The sequence below is a fragment of the Ambystoma mexicanum genome, chromosome 6p (assembly GCF_040938575.1).
Source record: "Ambystoma mexicanum isolate Mex_15411 chromosome 6p, UKY_AmexF1_1, whole genome shotgun sequence".
Lineage (NCBI taxonomy): Eukaryota > Metazoa > Chordata > Amphibia > Caudata > Ambystomatidae > Ambystoma > Ambystoma mexicanum.
Genome location: NC_090935.1, coordinates 1,465,448,361 through 1,465,463,289, shown reverse-complemented (window position 1 = coordinate 1,465,463,289; position 14,929 = coordinate 1,465,448,361). Strand labels below are relative to the sequence as shown.

The 14,929-nt window shown below is 41.3% G+C and overlaps 1 long non-coding RNA gene across 1 annotated transcript; it reads right to left on the bottom strand.

Moving 5' to 3' along the window:
• Positions 1–345: 345 nt before the first annotated feature.
• On the bottom strand, positions 346–1,405 carry LOC138511066 (uncharacterized). The gene is made up of 3 exons (XR_011280570.1): positions 1,317–1,405; positions 1,100–1,208; positions 346–999 (listed from the first exon to the last, which is right to left on the bottom strand). It is a non-coding gene; the product is annotated as an uncharacterized lncRNA (long non-coding RNA).
• Between the last annotated feature and the right edge of the window lie 13,524 nt (positions 1,406–14,929).

The following is a 14,929-nucleotide window of genomic DNA, read 5'->3' as shown; positions in this document are numbered from 1 at the left end:
GTGCTGTAGTGCCAACAAGCACTGTGAAAAAAAAAGTTAAATATTTGAAATACAAAAAATGACGCATGAATGTTGGGTGACAAATTCATGCAATCATTGGATAGCAAATGAAATCTGTCAATGCCAAAATGAATGTGCAGCATTTTACATTAATCAATTTGCACTGCTCATAATCACTGCTAAAAGGCTGGCAAACATTGTATTATGGAAGGTGTAGTGCTAACAAGGACTTTAAAAATATATATTTTAAACCGAATTAAACCAGAAAGATGAAGCATAGAAACAGAATTTCTGAAAATATGTATTTTTTAAAACATGGATTGATAGAATCTCATTAAGCCCCACCCCGCACTTGAGAATTTACAAACAAGGTCCATAACAATTCACTTTTTTTCAACAGTGTGCAGTGATGGCCTCCTCTCTGGTGTTTTGGAATAAGTTCAAGGGTCCTGAAACATAATTGTGCAATGTAGTGTTTTCTAAGATTAAATTGCCTTGAAAGTTCAGATTGACCTGATCTGGTCCATATGTCTGATTTATGTTCATTGACTCTTTCAAAGACTTGAGCAAACAAATAGGGCACCTGGCTATTCCCTGATCTTTCCAGGTTGTACAGATTTTTATATATATTGAGCCAATGATCAGGGCAAACCCAGAAATGAAAAAAAAAAGATTTAATGATGTTGCAACACATACAACATCTGTTACATTGAATACAAGTTAATGATTGTTACAGGTGAGTGAGCGCAAAACATTCCCAAACAGAACACATACAGTGTAAACATATAATCTTAGTACCAATTGATATACATTCAGCGTGGTTTAGACAACATGAACTTAGTGCCCTGTGTGTATGATAAACACTGTGCGGTATAAAGAGTCGACGTGACTGTGTTTCAGCCTTTCAGCCAACTCTGATGGCTGTGAATAGGACAGCCTTCATCAGGACAGGGAATTCTGATCGGGGCTCGTGCGAGAGCTTTCCTGTGATGGTGATCTCTAAAATAAATGAAATGTGCAAAGTATGGGTCTCTTTCTGGGACGATAATTAAAAATAAGCTCAAAGTAGCTAGAACAGAGTCCCCGTAGAGGAACTTACCTTGCTTAATCAACTGTAGCACGTAAAATCAGGATATTCACACAGCGCCTGCGATGTGGGCTGTTCTCGTCCCTGTCCAATCCTAATGGATACGGTTGTGGAGTGCTGCCTATATAAAGATATTAGGATGGAGAGAGGGCGTGAGTAAACGGCCTGTCACGACGATGACTAATCGCATCCCGTCTAGATGGCAATGTTTTTTGGGGAAGACACTTACCGTGCTATTCAGGGAGTTACTTGTGAAGTGGTTGCTCTCAAGCAGCACGTTGAGTCTGGTCCAGAGTGGTCCCAGTCCTCTTGTCTCCGCGTGCACCTAGTGAAATTAAGGGCATAACATGTGAAGCAAGGAAAGCCTACATGTGCACGGTACATCATATGCACTATCCTAATTGAGCCCGTGCGATGGTGTCCCCCTGTTTTGTGTCACGGGAGACCCCTCAGGCCCACATGAGTGCATCTGGTTCTTTCTAAGTTCCACCCATGCAAGGTGGGGGCTGTTAATTCTAACCAATTATAACTAAGTACTGGGATTTGGAACTATCGAAAAATAGTGACAAAATCCCGTTGTCTAGGAAGTTAAAAATACACGAGGGTGAGACCCTCGATTTCAAATACCTTATTAGAAGCAGAGAATAACAGTTGCTTCCTATGTCGCAGTCCTCGGTGTGTTTGTGGCTCCGGCATTGTAATGGTAACCAGGTCTACCTACCTGAACATCAGGGAGAGAAGGACCCACAGGACACACCAGAGAGGAGGGAAAACAACATGGGCATTAAAATCAAGTCGTGCTTCCATCCTCCTCCATATGCCATATCCTCAGAGTTTACCACGTTTGAAAATATAGGAAGTGACCATTACCATAAAACCAGCTGTCAAGGGAGGAGGGATAGTAATTCAGGACACAAAGGACTATGGGAATGAATGTGTACAGTTACTTTCTGACAACAGATCCTATAGGGAACTGGAGGTTAACCCGACGATCAGACTAAAAGAAAAAATCAAAAGTCTGACCACCCATGCTGAACAAGAAGGCTGGATCTGTGCTGATTAATAGATTTTTCTCATTAAAACCAATCCAAGGATACCAGCTTTCTATATCCTCCCAAAAGTGCATACACATCCTAATAATCCTTCTGCACACCCTATTGTGTCAGCTTGTGACTTGCTACTTGAGCCCCTTTAGCTGTACACAGATTTTTTCTTGAAACCGTTCGTGACACAAATGGCCTCATACATAAAAGATACCACTCAAGCTCTGAACATACTTGAAACTACTGAAGTGGGCGGATGCTGCATTCAGGCTACTTTGGATGTAGAAGCTCTCTGCACCACGATTCCTCAAACAGAAGGCCTCAAGGTTTTGCGTGTTTTTTTGGATAAAAGGAGCGACATTAGATGTACAGTGTACGTATAGGCTTTCCTCGCTTCACATATTATGCCCTTAATGACACTAGGTGTACGCGTAGATGAGAGGACTGGGACCACTCTGGACCAGGCTCAATGTGCTGCTTGAGAGCACACCCTTCACGTGTAACTCCCTGAATAGCACGGTAAGTTTCCCCCCAAAAATTCCACCTAGAGGGGATACGATTAGTCATTGTCGTGACAGGCCATGTACTCACTGCTTCTCTCCATCCTTATGCCTTTATAGGAGATAGTGCATATGCAGCACTCCACAACCGTATCCATTAGGATTGGACAGGGACCAGAACAGCCTACATCTCAGCCGCTGTGTGAATATCCTGATTTTATGTGCTACAGTTGTTTATGCATGGTAAATTCCTCTATGGGGACACTGCTCTAGATACTTTTCAAGCTTTTTTGAAATTATTATCCTGGAAAGAGACCCGTACTTAGCACATTTCATTTACTTTATAGATCACAGGAAAGCTCTTGCAAGAGCCCCGATCATAATTCCCCATCCTGATGAAGGCCATCCTATTCACAGCCATCAGAGTTGGCTGAAAGGCCGAAACACAGTTGTGTCGACTCTTTATAACGAACAGTGTTTATCATACATACTGGGCACTAAGTTAATGTTGTCTAAACCAACGTTAACACAATTTCCTTTAAACCAATAAAGGGCAGTAATAATGGAATGCTTTGTACTCTGAATGTATATCAGTTGGTACTAAGGTTATGTGTTTACACTGTATATTTTCTGTTTGGGAATGTTTTGCGCTCACTCACCTGTGATAATCATTAACTTGTATTCAATGTAACAGATGTTATTTGTGTTCCAATAATCATTAAATCCTTAGTTTTTTTTATTTTCAGGCTCGACCTGATCATTTCCTCAATACATATAAAACTCTTTCACAGACTGACATTCAGGTTTCACTGATGTAATGCCCATGGACACTGCATTTGACAAGCAGCGTAAGTGCAGAGACATGATGCGTAGTGCTCAAACCTAAGACCGTACCAGTGTGTGGGTTTACAAAATAATTTTCCTTTAGAATGCTTTTACAATGAGAACCATTTAAAGTTGAAAAAATGAATTGTGCTAGCAGAAGCACCAAGCCACAGGTTGTGCACCTTCATACATTCACTGTTCTTGTCGTTCTTATTTTATTTCTAATTATATATGACTATCGGCCTTCTATACCTTTTGCATATCCCTTGTGTGGTGTCCAATCAGCAAACTATTTCCATTTAAAGATAAAAGAAAACTATTTTCTTTTATCTTTACCCTTTTCTTTCTCCATTAAGTGTGTCTGAATTTCTCTTTTCCTTTTTTCTTGATTTCTGTTCCTCTTTGCATGCTTTTGTTGTGCTGTGTGGCTTTCATCTGCTTTCCCTGCCTTTTTTCTTTTTAAATGCATGCTTTGACCTTTGGTGTTCCAGACCCAAATGTCAAAAGTAAAATTCAGACATTAAATAAGATATCCAAAGAGAGAAAGACTGGGACGTCATTTGGGTTTTGACTGGGGTACTCTGCTACCCCTAGACCTGTCCTTGTGACCCCTCGGCCACTGGGCAAAGAGGGGTGTTGCTAGGTCTGGAAAAGATACCAGGCTATGCTAAATTTGGGACTGTCGGCACTGGGGGCTAGATAGCCTTTTTGGTTGTATCCCCTGAGCATCTATCTGGGGCTACAACCAAAAGACTCTGCAATGAGGCAGTGCAAAGAGCAGATATCTGTGCTGCACCTGAAAAGGCTGTTGCAAATACAGCCAAATGTGTGGAGAAATAACAGGGATGCAGGAAAAACCAAGAAGCTGCCAACACTAACAGGTTGGCAGTCCGTTAGTGAAGAATGCCTGAATGGTTGGGTTCAGAGGCCAGGCTGTCTGTGCAGCTAATACTCAGTACTATAGCAACATGATGAGTATGGGGGCTAGGTCTAGCTAGCTGGGAGTGAGTAAAAGCTGCCTGCGGTACTCCTTGACAGCACAGCATGAATACAAATCTCATCAGTGTTCCTCATCGTCCGCTTTGCACATTCAGTGAGTCACTGGCCCTCTGATGAGAGGGGTGTGCGCCAGTGGCTTCTGCCACCAATCCTGCCTGGGCACTCTGTGACCTGATCCAGATGTGCCAGACCTGCATCACAGGTACACTGTAGATAGACGCAAGGTGAGATCATTAATTTCCATGAAGTTGCCCTTCGGCTTTAAAATAAACCAACTGTTGCTTCATCAAGCAAAAACACATATATTTGGAAGGATATCTCATGGGCCGTCCACTTGCTTTGGGAACAAGAGGATGCAGTGCAACATGGATTCAGTTCCTGTTCCAGTGCTTAGAGGCTGGAGGAGGCTGGCAGTAAGCAAGATATAAAGGACTAAAGAAAATAATAAAATGGCCATTTTCTGGGGGTGTCATGGAGCTGCTGCTGTTTACATTTTAAAAATGTTTTAAAAATTGCAATTACTGTGACCTACAACACATCCTTCCCCTCTTTCTCCCATCTAACAAAAAGAAATGTGGGTAACAAAAAGATATGTGGGTTACTTACCAAATAAGCAAAGACGGGATGGCTGGGATGTTCCAAATCGCTCAAAACCACTGGAACAGCTCTGGGCAACCCTCCAGACCATCGGTTTTCAGTCTGACAAGCCACTACAGAATGGGGAAAGACCATATGCAAATCAGACTTCATCCCACCCCAAAAGGGGCAGTCCAGCCCGAGCTGCTAGGTGACATCCCTTCTGCACGAGACCATAAACCTCCCAGACATATTCCAGCCTCATTGGGCGTCATGGGTGAGGAGTAGCCTAAGTCTCTAGCCCCAGCAGTCTTTTCTAGGGTTGAAGTCGTGAAGCTGCTGCTGTTTACATTTTAAAATAAAAAATCCTGCAATTACTGTGACCTGCAACACATCCTTTCCCTCTATTTCCCATCCAACAAATAAAACTGGGGGTTACTTACAAAATAAGAAAAACAGAAAGTTGATAGCTGCAAGGTTTCAAATCACTGGCACAGCTCTGGGCCACCCTCCAGACCATCGTTTTTCGGGTTGGACTTGTGTTGGTCAGTTGCTATTCCCAGTTTGTGGCCAGACACATGGCAGGCACTGGATGTCTGCGCTTCGGAGTTTAGGCCTCTTCAAGATGCTCTGTCTGTTTACATTTTAGCCCGAGTGATGTACAATAATCCAGGTTGTTGTTTTGGACGTCTGCTTACATTCACAGTAATTTGGTAATATGGGCCTATACACACTGATATTAACGCTAGATATGGTGATCCATTCTTGTCTGAAATGTATATCATATTACAGTGATATCGTAACCATACTTTTCTTAGTATACTGCGGAACAATGCTATGTGATGCGCTTCCTGTTTTGTCAAGGGGTGAAAGGTCATGAGCCATCATTTGCTGTTATGTCATCAGATGCCAGGGGTCGTGTGATGTCACTTCCGCTACCCCTGGCATTTTGGTGAAATGACATCCCTGGAGAAAGGGAAGATCGGAGTATAAAATTGCTAAGAAAATAAATAAATATTCTAGCTCTAGGAACAATAATAGTTTTACATGCACAAGGGAAACATTGTATTTAATGGAGGCCCAAAGGAGTGTAGGCTGAGCAAACATTGGCAAAGAGAAGGTGATGTGTGTTCAGGGAAAGGGAAGAAAAGAGAACAGATATACAGTGGTAAAATGAGTTTAGGCTAGAGTAGCACTTTCTATTTTTAGCAATGGGAGGTGGACCAATACTGTAAGGAAGATGCCTATTGCCAGTGAATTTGCTTCATTCAGGATTTCAAAATTCCCAGATCAGGAGAACATGGGACAGGGCAGAAACTGCTGTTCCATCTTCTCAAAGTGAGTGACTTCTTTCTTCTTTCCTGGGATGGTTGCACATGGGGAGGCAGGAGTCATCAAAGTGCGATCTCTTGACTTGAGTGCTTGCTTTATATTACTCAGTGGAACAGGATTCAATAAAAACAACACACAATTAGAAGATCAAACATACATGTCATGACTCAAAAGAAATAAGGTAACCTACCTCATCTACACCTCAAATCTTGAATTAGCTGAACCCCATAATAAATAGATGGGCTCATATTCTTTTAACAAACAGAAAACATCTCAAAGGCAAAACACAGCTACAGGTGCTACCACCACCAGAAGATCAGTGGCATGACCAAAACAACAATAGTTCACTTCCAATAGATGAAAAACACAAATGTTCCTAAAACCCTATAAGGGTCATACACGTAGGGCTGCATTTGTATGTCAGCCCTGCCTCACGCCACCCTGCTGTATGCTGAACCACTTTCTAGTAGTGGAGGTTCGGCAACCAAATTTGCCCCATCCCCAAACATCAAGTTAGGAGGGAGTTAGGACTAATTAGCACTCACCTACTTGAGTTTCAGCTTAACAGGGGCCAAACAGTTTGTCGGCCAAGCTTTCTTCAGAGCATCTGTGCTGAAGGGCAGATGGTCAGAGCGTGACAATCCACAATCTGTTAAAATGCAATATTCAAAGTATTTAATCACATTAAACATTTCTGAGTATAAAGTTCATACACACCCCCAACACCCCACTCCGAGTACTATGTGTTGAAAATGATTTACAATATTATACACAAAAGCCATTCTGTGTTTCAAAGAATTCATTGTCAACCTTTGGAGTCATCCCTTCAAACCCCTGATCGCTACCAGGGCACAGTGGTGGGGGGGGGAGGTCCAAAAAAAAGGCAAATAATTGGTCCCCAAAGCATATATTAACTCTAAATGACCATTTAAATTAGAGAACCTCGAGAAAAATTAGAAAAGATCAAACAAGGAAAATGAATCTGTAGTTCAGTGTTCACCAAAGCCAGATGGGCTAGCTTTTGAGTCTCTTGCAACCTTCAATCTCAATTCTGCAGAAAGAAAACTGTGAATGAATAAATACATTGTAGCGGTCTCAAAAAGCCCATCAGGATCGCTAGATCTATGTCGTTGTGTGTGCTTATAAATATGTAAGGAAAGTTAAAAGAAAGGAATGTACCTTGTGGTAAAGCATGCACCACAGCCACCACAGTGTATCAAGTCTCTCGCATTGTTCAATATGAGTTGATTCTGAAAAAGAGGAAACCGCAGATGAGAAAAAGTCCACACGGTCTCCATTAATTTTACCAAGTCACTAACTTCTCTCAGGAGACAAAAATAGTCTGCTCACCTAAATAGTCAAGTACAAGCTGCAACTGGACAAGGACGCCAACTTGCGGGCCTCCGCGCACTGACTAATTTGGTAAGGAGGGTTGGCTATAGGCATGTGACTGAACACGTGATTGACTGGATGTGCTCATGTGATCCCCACTGATGAAAAAAGAAGCCGGCAACTTTGGCGACCATCTTGCAATGCAAACCTATTGTTGTCATTAGACTGACACAACAAGGGCTGGCACTGTAAAGCGTGATCTCAGGCAATGCTAGAATGAAAACAAGGGAATCCAAATCACTAGAAGACTTGCCTAAACGTGTGTCAGTTTTAAGTACTGAATCTCTGTGACGGATAAAGGTCCATCAGTAACATACTCACACCAATGACATTCGGAAATCTGACACCATGACTAAGCCTCATATCTACCCTGATTGTATAGAAGCTGAAGACATTTCTCAAATCAGAGCAGCCCAAGAGATCTCCTTTTTGAGGCCTCACTCATGGGTCTTCAGTCTAAAGGTCCATTGTTGCCCTTGTTCGAGCAAACAGTTCTAGGTGTTAAGTTCTTAGGATCAGGATGAACATGGTCGATGACCATCTAGCGCATGTCTCGGTTGGTGTGCCCATAGTCGGTGAAATGTTGGACCAAAGGATCAGGGGTCAGATTCCATATCTTGATCGATGCTCACATATGCGAGTGGAGACCTTTCCTGTGGTCATCCTGATATATAACTTCTGCCATGAACACTGAACCATATAGACCATGTTCTTAGAATTACAATTAGTGTGGGTTCTGAGGGTCCAGTGTATTTCCTGGTGGTTGAATATGCGAGCATCGATCAAGGATTAGCAATACAGTCATCCACCTACTTCGCAGGTATGACTGACGTCATTAATCAAGTAGAAGGGGTGGATTTTGATTCTGCATCTGACCTGCTGATTACCCTCAATGTAGAATCACTGTATTCAAATATTCCACAAAATGAATGTCTCCCAATCATCAAAGGGTGCTTGGAAGAGAGAGAGAGAGACCCATTTTGGTGCCCAGCAATCTAATTGTTTAATTGTTGGACATTGCTCTGACAGAAGAAACGTTATCAGGTTTAACAACACTTCATATAAGCAGATAAAGGCTACAGCAATGGGAGCAGTCTTTACTCCCAATCTTGCTAACCTTCACATGTGGAAATTTGAGCAACTGTGCATACTGTCAGACAATAACACTTACAAATTAGCCATCAAATTCTACAAATGTTAAATTGAAGACGTATTCATTATTTGGGACTCCACTAAAGGGAATATTTGTTTATTCCATGATTGGAATAACTCTCTGAAGCAGAACCTGAAGTTCTCCATGCAGTCAGATAAACATTATATTGCATTTCTGGTCTTATTAAAGAAGGTAGTGGATTTATTCCAAAAGGGAACTGATAGAAACACAATCCTACACTATGAGAGCTTCCATCCCCAGGCATTACATAATAATATCCCCTATGGACAATTTTTGAGAGCAAGTCAAAATTGTACTAATCTGAACTATTTCACTGCCCAATCAAATTCCATACTAGGATGAGAGGATACCCCAAGAGATTGCAGAGACAATCCAGGAAAAGAGCCAGAAAGCAAAAGCGATCCAATATCTTGACTAGAGATTGTTATTAAAAATAGCATAGAAGAACATTTAGTTTGCGCTATGAATTTTAATTCCTATCATAATGAGATCAGGAAGTCCATTGGCAAATATTGGCAGATTCTACAACTTGAGAATCCAATTTTAACCCACCCACTATTTGCAAACAAGAAAGGCAAAAGCTTAAATGTGGTTGTTATGTACTGACAGGGCCATGAAATCACAGCCCCAAACTCTGTCTTCTAGGTGGGGTATGGACCCTGTGCTAGGACACTTCCCATGTGGTAGTTGTAGAACTTGTAAATTCTCTTCTCCCTGCATGTCCCTTTTTATGAATCATAAGGTCTGGACACTAAGTAGTCCTACTACCTGCAACAGCAGTAATGTAATTTATGTGGTACCATTCCTCTGTTCGAAAACATACATTGGTAAATCATCTAGACCCGTGAAAACTAGGATTGTCGAGCATAGATCAAGGATTAGGACACAAAATCTGACTTTCCCCTTAGTAACACACTACATAATCGAATCACATGGTTCTGATGACCTTAAATGGTTGGCTATTGAAAAAGTATTTGGATCTGATGGGCACACCATTGCAAACAGATTGGCCCAAAGAGAACAGTGGTGGATGTATCACACCAATAGCCACCTCAGTGGTTTAAATAACTAGAAGTAGTGGCACCAGTGAAGGATTATGTGTAATTGGTCATATATCCGGGCTGATATTTAGACCTGCATCTTTTCCACACAAGGAGATCTGGACGTCTGGCTGTGTTTAGTATTCATTACATACATTGATGAATGGTTGCATGCTACAGGCTGTAGTACCACCCTCAAGCTCCTTCTATAAATCATAGACCACGCACCAGTGCTTTTATTTAATTTAATTTTATGTCATGGACATACTCATGTTAACTGCCTGAGGCTATTGTTCTTATGCCTCTTCTTCACCTGGCGATCATTTATATTCTTTGCAGTGCCACATGATGTATGAATTAACTGGTTCTATATCTGGGATATTCTGTCCCTTTCTAGCTACACGGTCCAATATGGCGCTCTAGTGAGCTCAGATGCGATTAGCCTGAGTGATAACGTATCTGTTAAACTGACATCTGCGTGCGCGCTCATCAAATGGATATATACATTGTAGAGTGTTAGTGGATCAGCTGCAGACAAGTGTTCACATGATAGAGATGTTTTTCTCTTGATACATACGGTAAGCACTGCAGCAAAAATGATTAGTAAGGGATTCTGTTAGGGTTTTCCCGAATGTTCGAGTGGCTATTTTGGTGGGCATTTTTGGTTTATACGTGTATACCTTGTACAGATGCATGCATACGGAATTCAGTGAAGCCTTTCCTGAATCCATGCATGAAGGCTTGTATTGTGCGGAATAGTGGAGTAGCTGCACACCACGTTTATACATCACAGAAGTTTTCTCTTTTATATACGTGGTGAATATGTTAAGAGAGAGACATTGTCTAGGATTTTCAGCGAGGTTGAGTTGCTAGCCTCATGCTGATAGATACTTTGGTCCTTTTATGTGTCTTTTTCTTAAATGCCATTGAGTATACGTATGAGTTAAGAATTAAGTGAGCATTTCCTGAATCTATTTTCTACCACCATCCAGCATTATTGCAGACACAGCTATGAGAGGTTGAAAAAAGGAATTTTCCACTTGCTTATAATAGTGATCTACATATGGAAATGTTACGTTTTCTGACACACTTTGATATGTTGTATGCTCCAGAAAATTGCATCAGCTTAATGTGAGATATCAAGTTGTCAAAAAACAGAATTTACCTATATTTTTGAAATGCACACAACATTGTGAAAAAGCAGAAGCATACAAACACAGAAAACATTTCTAATGCTGCAAACAAAACAATGGCGATGTTTAATATTATGAACAATCCGAAGCATTAGAATAAGCTGAACATGTATAAACCAAAATATCAGAACTCTCATAGTGAATGTGTAAAGCACAATATATAATATTATGAACTATTGCCAGCATATGAAGAATTGTAATAAGTGTAATGTTATCAGCAGAAGTATATGAAAAATCAGAACAATGGTCATTTGTAATATTACGAACAGTCAGAAGCATACGACTAAGCAAAGAACTTGTAATGCAGAACAGATGTACTTTCATAGTGAATATGGAAAGTGTAATGTGCAATATTACAAACTATCACAAGCATATGAATTAGTAGAACACTCGTGTAGTATTAGAGGCAAGCATAACAAAATGTCAAATTTAACATTACTAACAAAAATGGGAAAACAAAAATGGAGACTATTCATAACTAGTGGAAAGTCCCATTTACACGGGCTAATGGGCGTACACAAAGACATTTTCAGAGTGTAAATACATTACATGGTGTATTTTAACATACTTTATGTTAACATAAAAAAGAAATTGTAAAGGATCTTGCTCCTTTTACGTGGAGAAGTAACCTCAAACAAAATCTCACAGAATCGGTTCAAAGTTCAACATAGTACATACGGCCAATTGTTGTATCTGGACTCAAATATATAATAATGAGGGATGTGCAAGGAATGCATGGTGGCAATAGTAAGACAGACGCAAGTGACCACAGTTCAAGGGTGTTTATTGAACTTTCGCTAGGGTGTGATAAACGCCTATCTAAACCTAAATCACAGATGGGAGCAAGTAACGACCATCAAATAATAATAATGCAGTCCTAGTGGGGTCTTGTCAAATAAAAAGGGGCTATACTAAAAAACCTATTGCTAATCCTTACCACTAATTTACAAATAATCTGGGGTAATGTTCATAAAAAAGAAAGAAGTGTTCACAAAATGATATGTCAGGATGCTCGGCCTCCCTTCCCCATGTTTTCAGCACGGGTCAAGGTGGGTCACTCGAGCAAAGCACACACACTCTGACTTCTGCAGAACGAAGATACAGTTCAGTTTCCACAGTTAAAGACTTTCTGTGTTCAAGCCTCTTTACTTTTTGCAAGTCTCTTGACTTAAAGGGTCTGCTGACCAAAACAATAAGGAAACATTCTTTCCCCTTCAGTATTTCCCATGTACCCAGTTTGGGTGTTCACCCTGGATCCCCCTCGGCCAGGCTCAGATCCCTTCAAAGTAAATGTTTAACTCAAAGGTTCCAGGTTGGATCCCCCTCTGCCGGGCTCAGATCCCGCTCAATTAGTCTCCCTCAGCCGGGCTCGGACCAATGGCCATGTACTTGAAACTATCAAAGACTTTCGAATGTGAACAGGGTGTAGCTTGACCCGTTGCAAGGCCACTTCAATCTCAATCTTCCTTTTCTTAGACTCAGCATCAGTTAGATACAAAACAGAGACTTTTGAATGAGCACCCATGTGGCGCCAGACCACTTTGTACAGGGTATCTTGGCTTGACCTCCCAAAGTCCAATTGCTCTTGTTAGTTTCCAATTATATTTGCGTCGCTCATCGCCAATGCCTTTCCCACTGTTCTCTTTATACAAAGTTGCCACTTGCAGCCTTGATTCAAAACTCAAGCTAGTCTGGTATCAGTCTTTCCGACTCACCGGCTGTGCTGTCTTTTGTTGTAGGAGCCAAGACAGTACCACAGCAGCAATCGCTCCTCCTCTCCTAGGTTATCGACGCGGGAGAGCCCTGGGTACCTCCGACACTCTGCACAGGTTTGCTCAGCCTTCGTTCCTGGTTTTCAGTTTCTTTCGTTCCAAGGTTCATGAAAGTAACAGTCTTTAGAGTCCAAGGATACTTCCCTCCTTGTGACCCTCTCTGGTCTCGCCGCCTTTCTCCTTGTATTAAACTGCCATCTTGGAACTGCTGTCTCCTCGTGTGTTTTGCCTCACTCAGAGTGTGCTTGCATGCTCAGCCTTTTATCAGTGTGGGGATGTGAGATGGAAGTCAGGTGTGTGTAATGATCTGTAATTGCCTGACCTTGCCTGACCAGTGTGTTGCGACATGCCAGGTATATGTCTCTGGTGTTAGTCAGTTGCCGCTCACGGTGGGCTGTCTGTGAGAAAGTGCTTGTGTCGGGTAAAATGAGGTGGGGGTTGAATTCCCAGGTATTCTACCTGGTAGGATGAGGAAAAGGTGTTATAGGGAAGGGAATACCACGTCTCACCCTCTGGTGTCCCACTTCCACTCCCACAAGACCCTTCACCCAGGTAATCCTCCCACACTGGTCCACCCCCAGGAACTGGATCCAAAGAGATGGCTGTGTCCTGGCCACCTGGATGACCGATCCCCGGTGACAAGCGAGACACCTTCAGGTTTCTCACAGATGTCAGAGTAATACAATTCATGTGCAGCATGATTCAAAGCAGACATGAGAGCATTTAAGACAAATAAGGTTTAAAACACACATGAAGAATATCATTGATTATGGTAATGCATACTAAGAAATATGAAAATGAATAATTACACAATAGCAAAGTACATTGAAAGAAAGTACTTCATTTTGTTAGAGAAATAGTGCTTAATCGAATATTTAAAATGCATATATTTTCTACGTGTATGCAACTTGATGTATTCTGTGCAAAGTGGTATTCCTGTTTTAGGACTTTTCTGTAGCTAATTGTATGTTATTGTTGAAATACACATTTTGTCCCCCTGGAAGATGAACTTGAAGTCTTATTGTTGTATCAGTAAGTCAACAGCTCCCTCTACGTGATAACAGGTGAAGCGGGCAGGACGGTTTCGGACAAACATACATCTGACCTTTTATTATATAGTATGATGTGAAATATAAAGAATAAGCATATTGTTTATTATTACAAAGAAAAGGAGGCACACAAATAAGCAAAACCCATACTAAAGTTACCATAAAGCAGTGGTATTCAAACTGTGGGGGGGGGGCGTGGCCTCATGTCTAGGGGTTTGCACACCCGCAGTCTGAATAAAAAAGAAAAATTCAAAAACGATTTTTTTCTTAAATGCAATTTTTTTTTCTAGAATCTAGACTTACAATACATATGGTCTTCAGTATGCAATGAATATCGTGTGTAATGGTACCATTTACTTGCACACAGCTATCATTACACATGATATTCATTGCATGCTGAAGACCAGTTTTAGCATATAGTATAATGGCCACAACATACAGTATTGTAGCTCTCTACACTATTGGGCATTGGATCTTGCATGTTCTGTTAATCCATAACATTACTTAACTGTGTTATTTAAAATGCAGACGATTTGAGGGGCACCATAAAAAGAGAACGATTGCTGAGCAAGCTAAGGGATTTGCACCTGTAATAGGTCTTTCTACAGGATACCCACCTTCATAAGTTTGATCGGACATATTTAGGGCCTTCTGTTTTCTGTGTTCTTTTTTTTCTTACATTGTGAATGACACAGTCTTGGTTTCATGCTGGTAAGGTGTTTCCAATTGATATTACAGATGCCACTCTCGTTTCAGGGGGTGATCGCTGTATGAGTCTTAAGACTGGGTTATGCCCTTCCTCCTGGAGTTGTTTTACTGGGGAGGTCCCCCATACTAATTCAGAGCAGAAATCCAATTATCTAGGATTACGGCAGACATGGATTTTCAAGCTGGCTTTGCTTACTTATAGCCTTCTATGCACTACATATTTTAAAACCTGCCAGTGA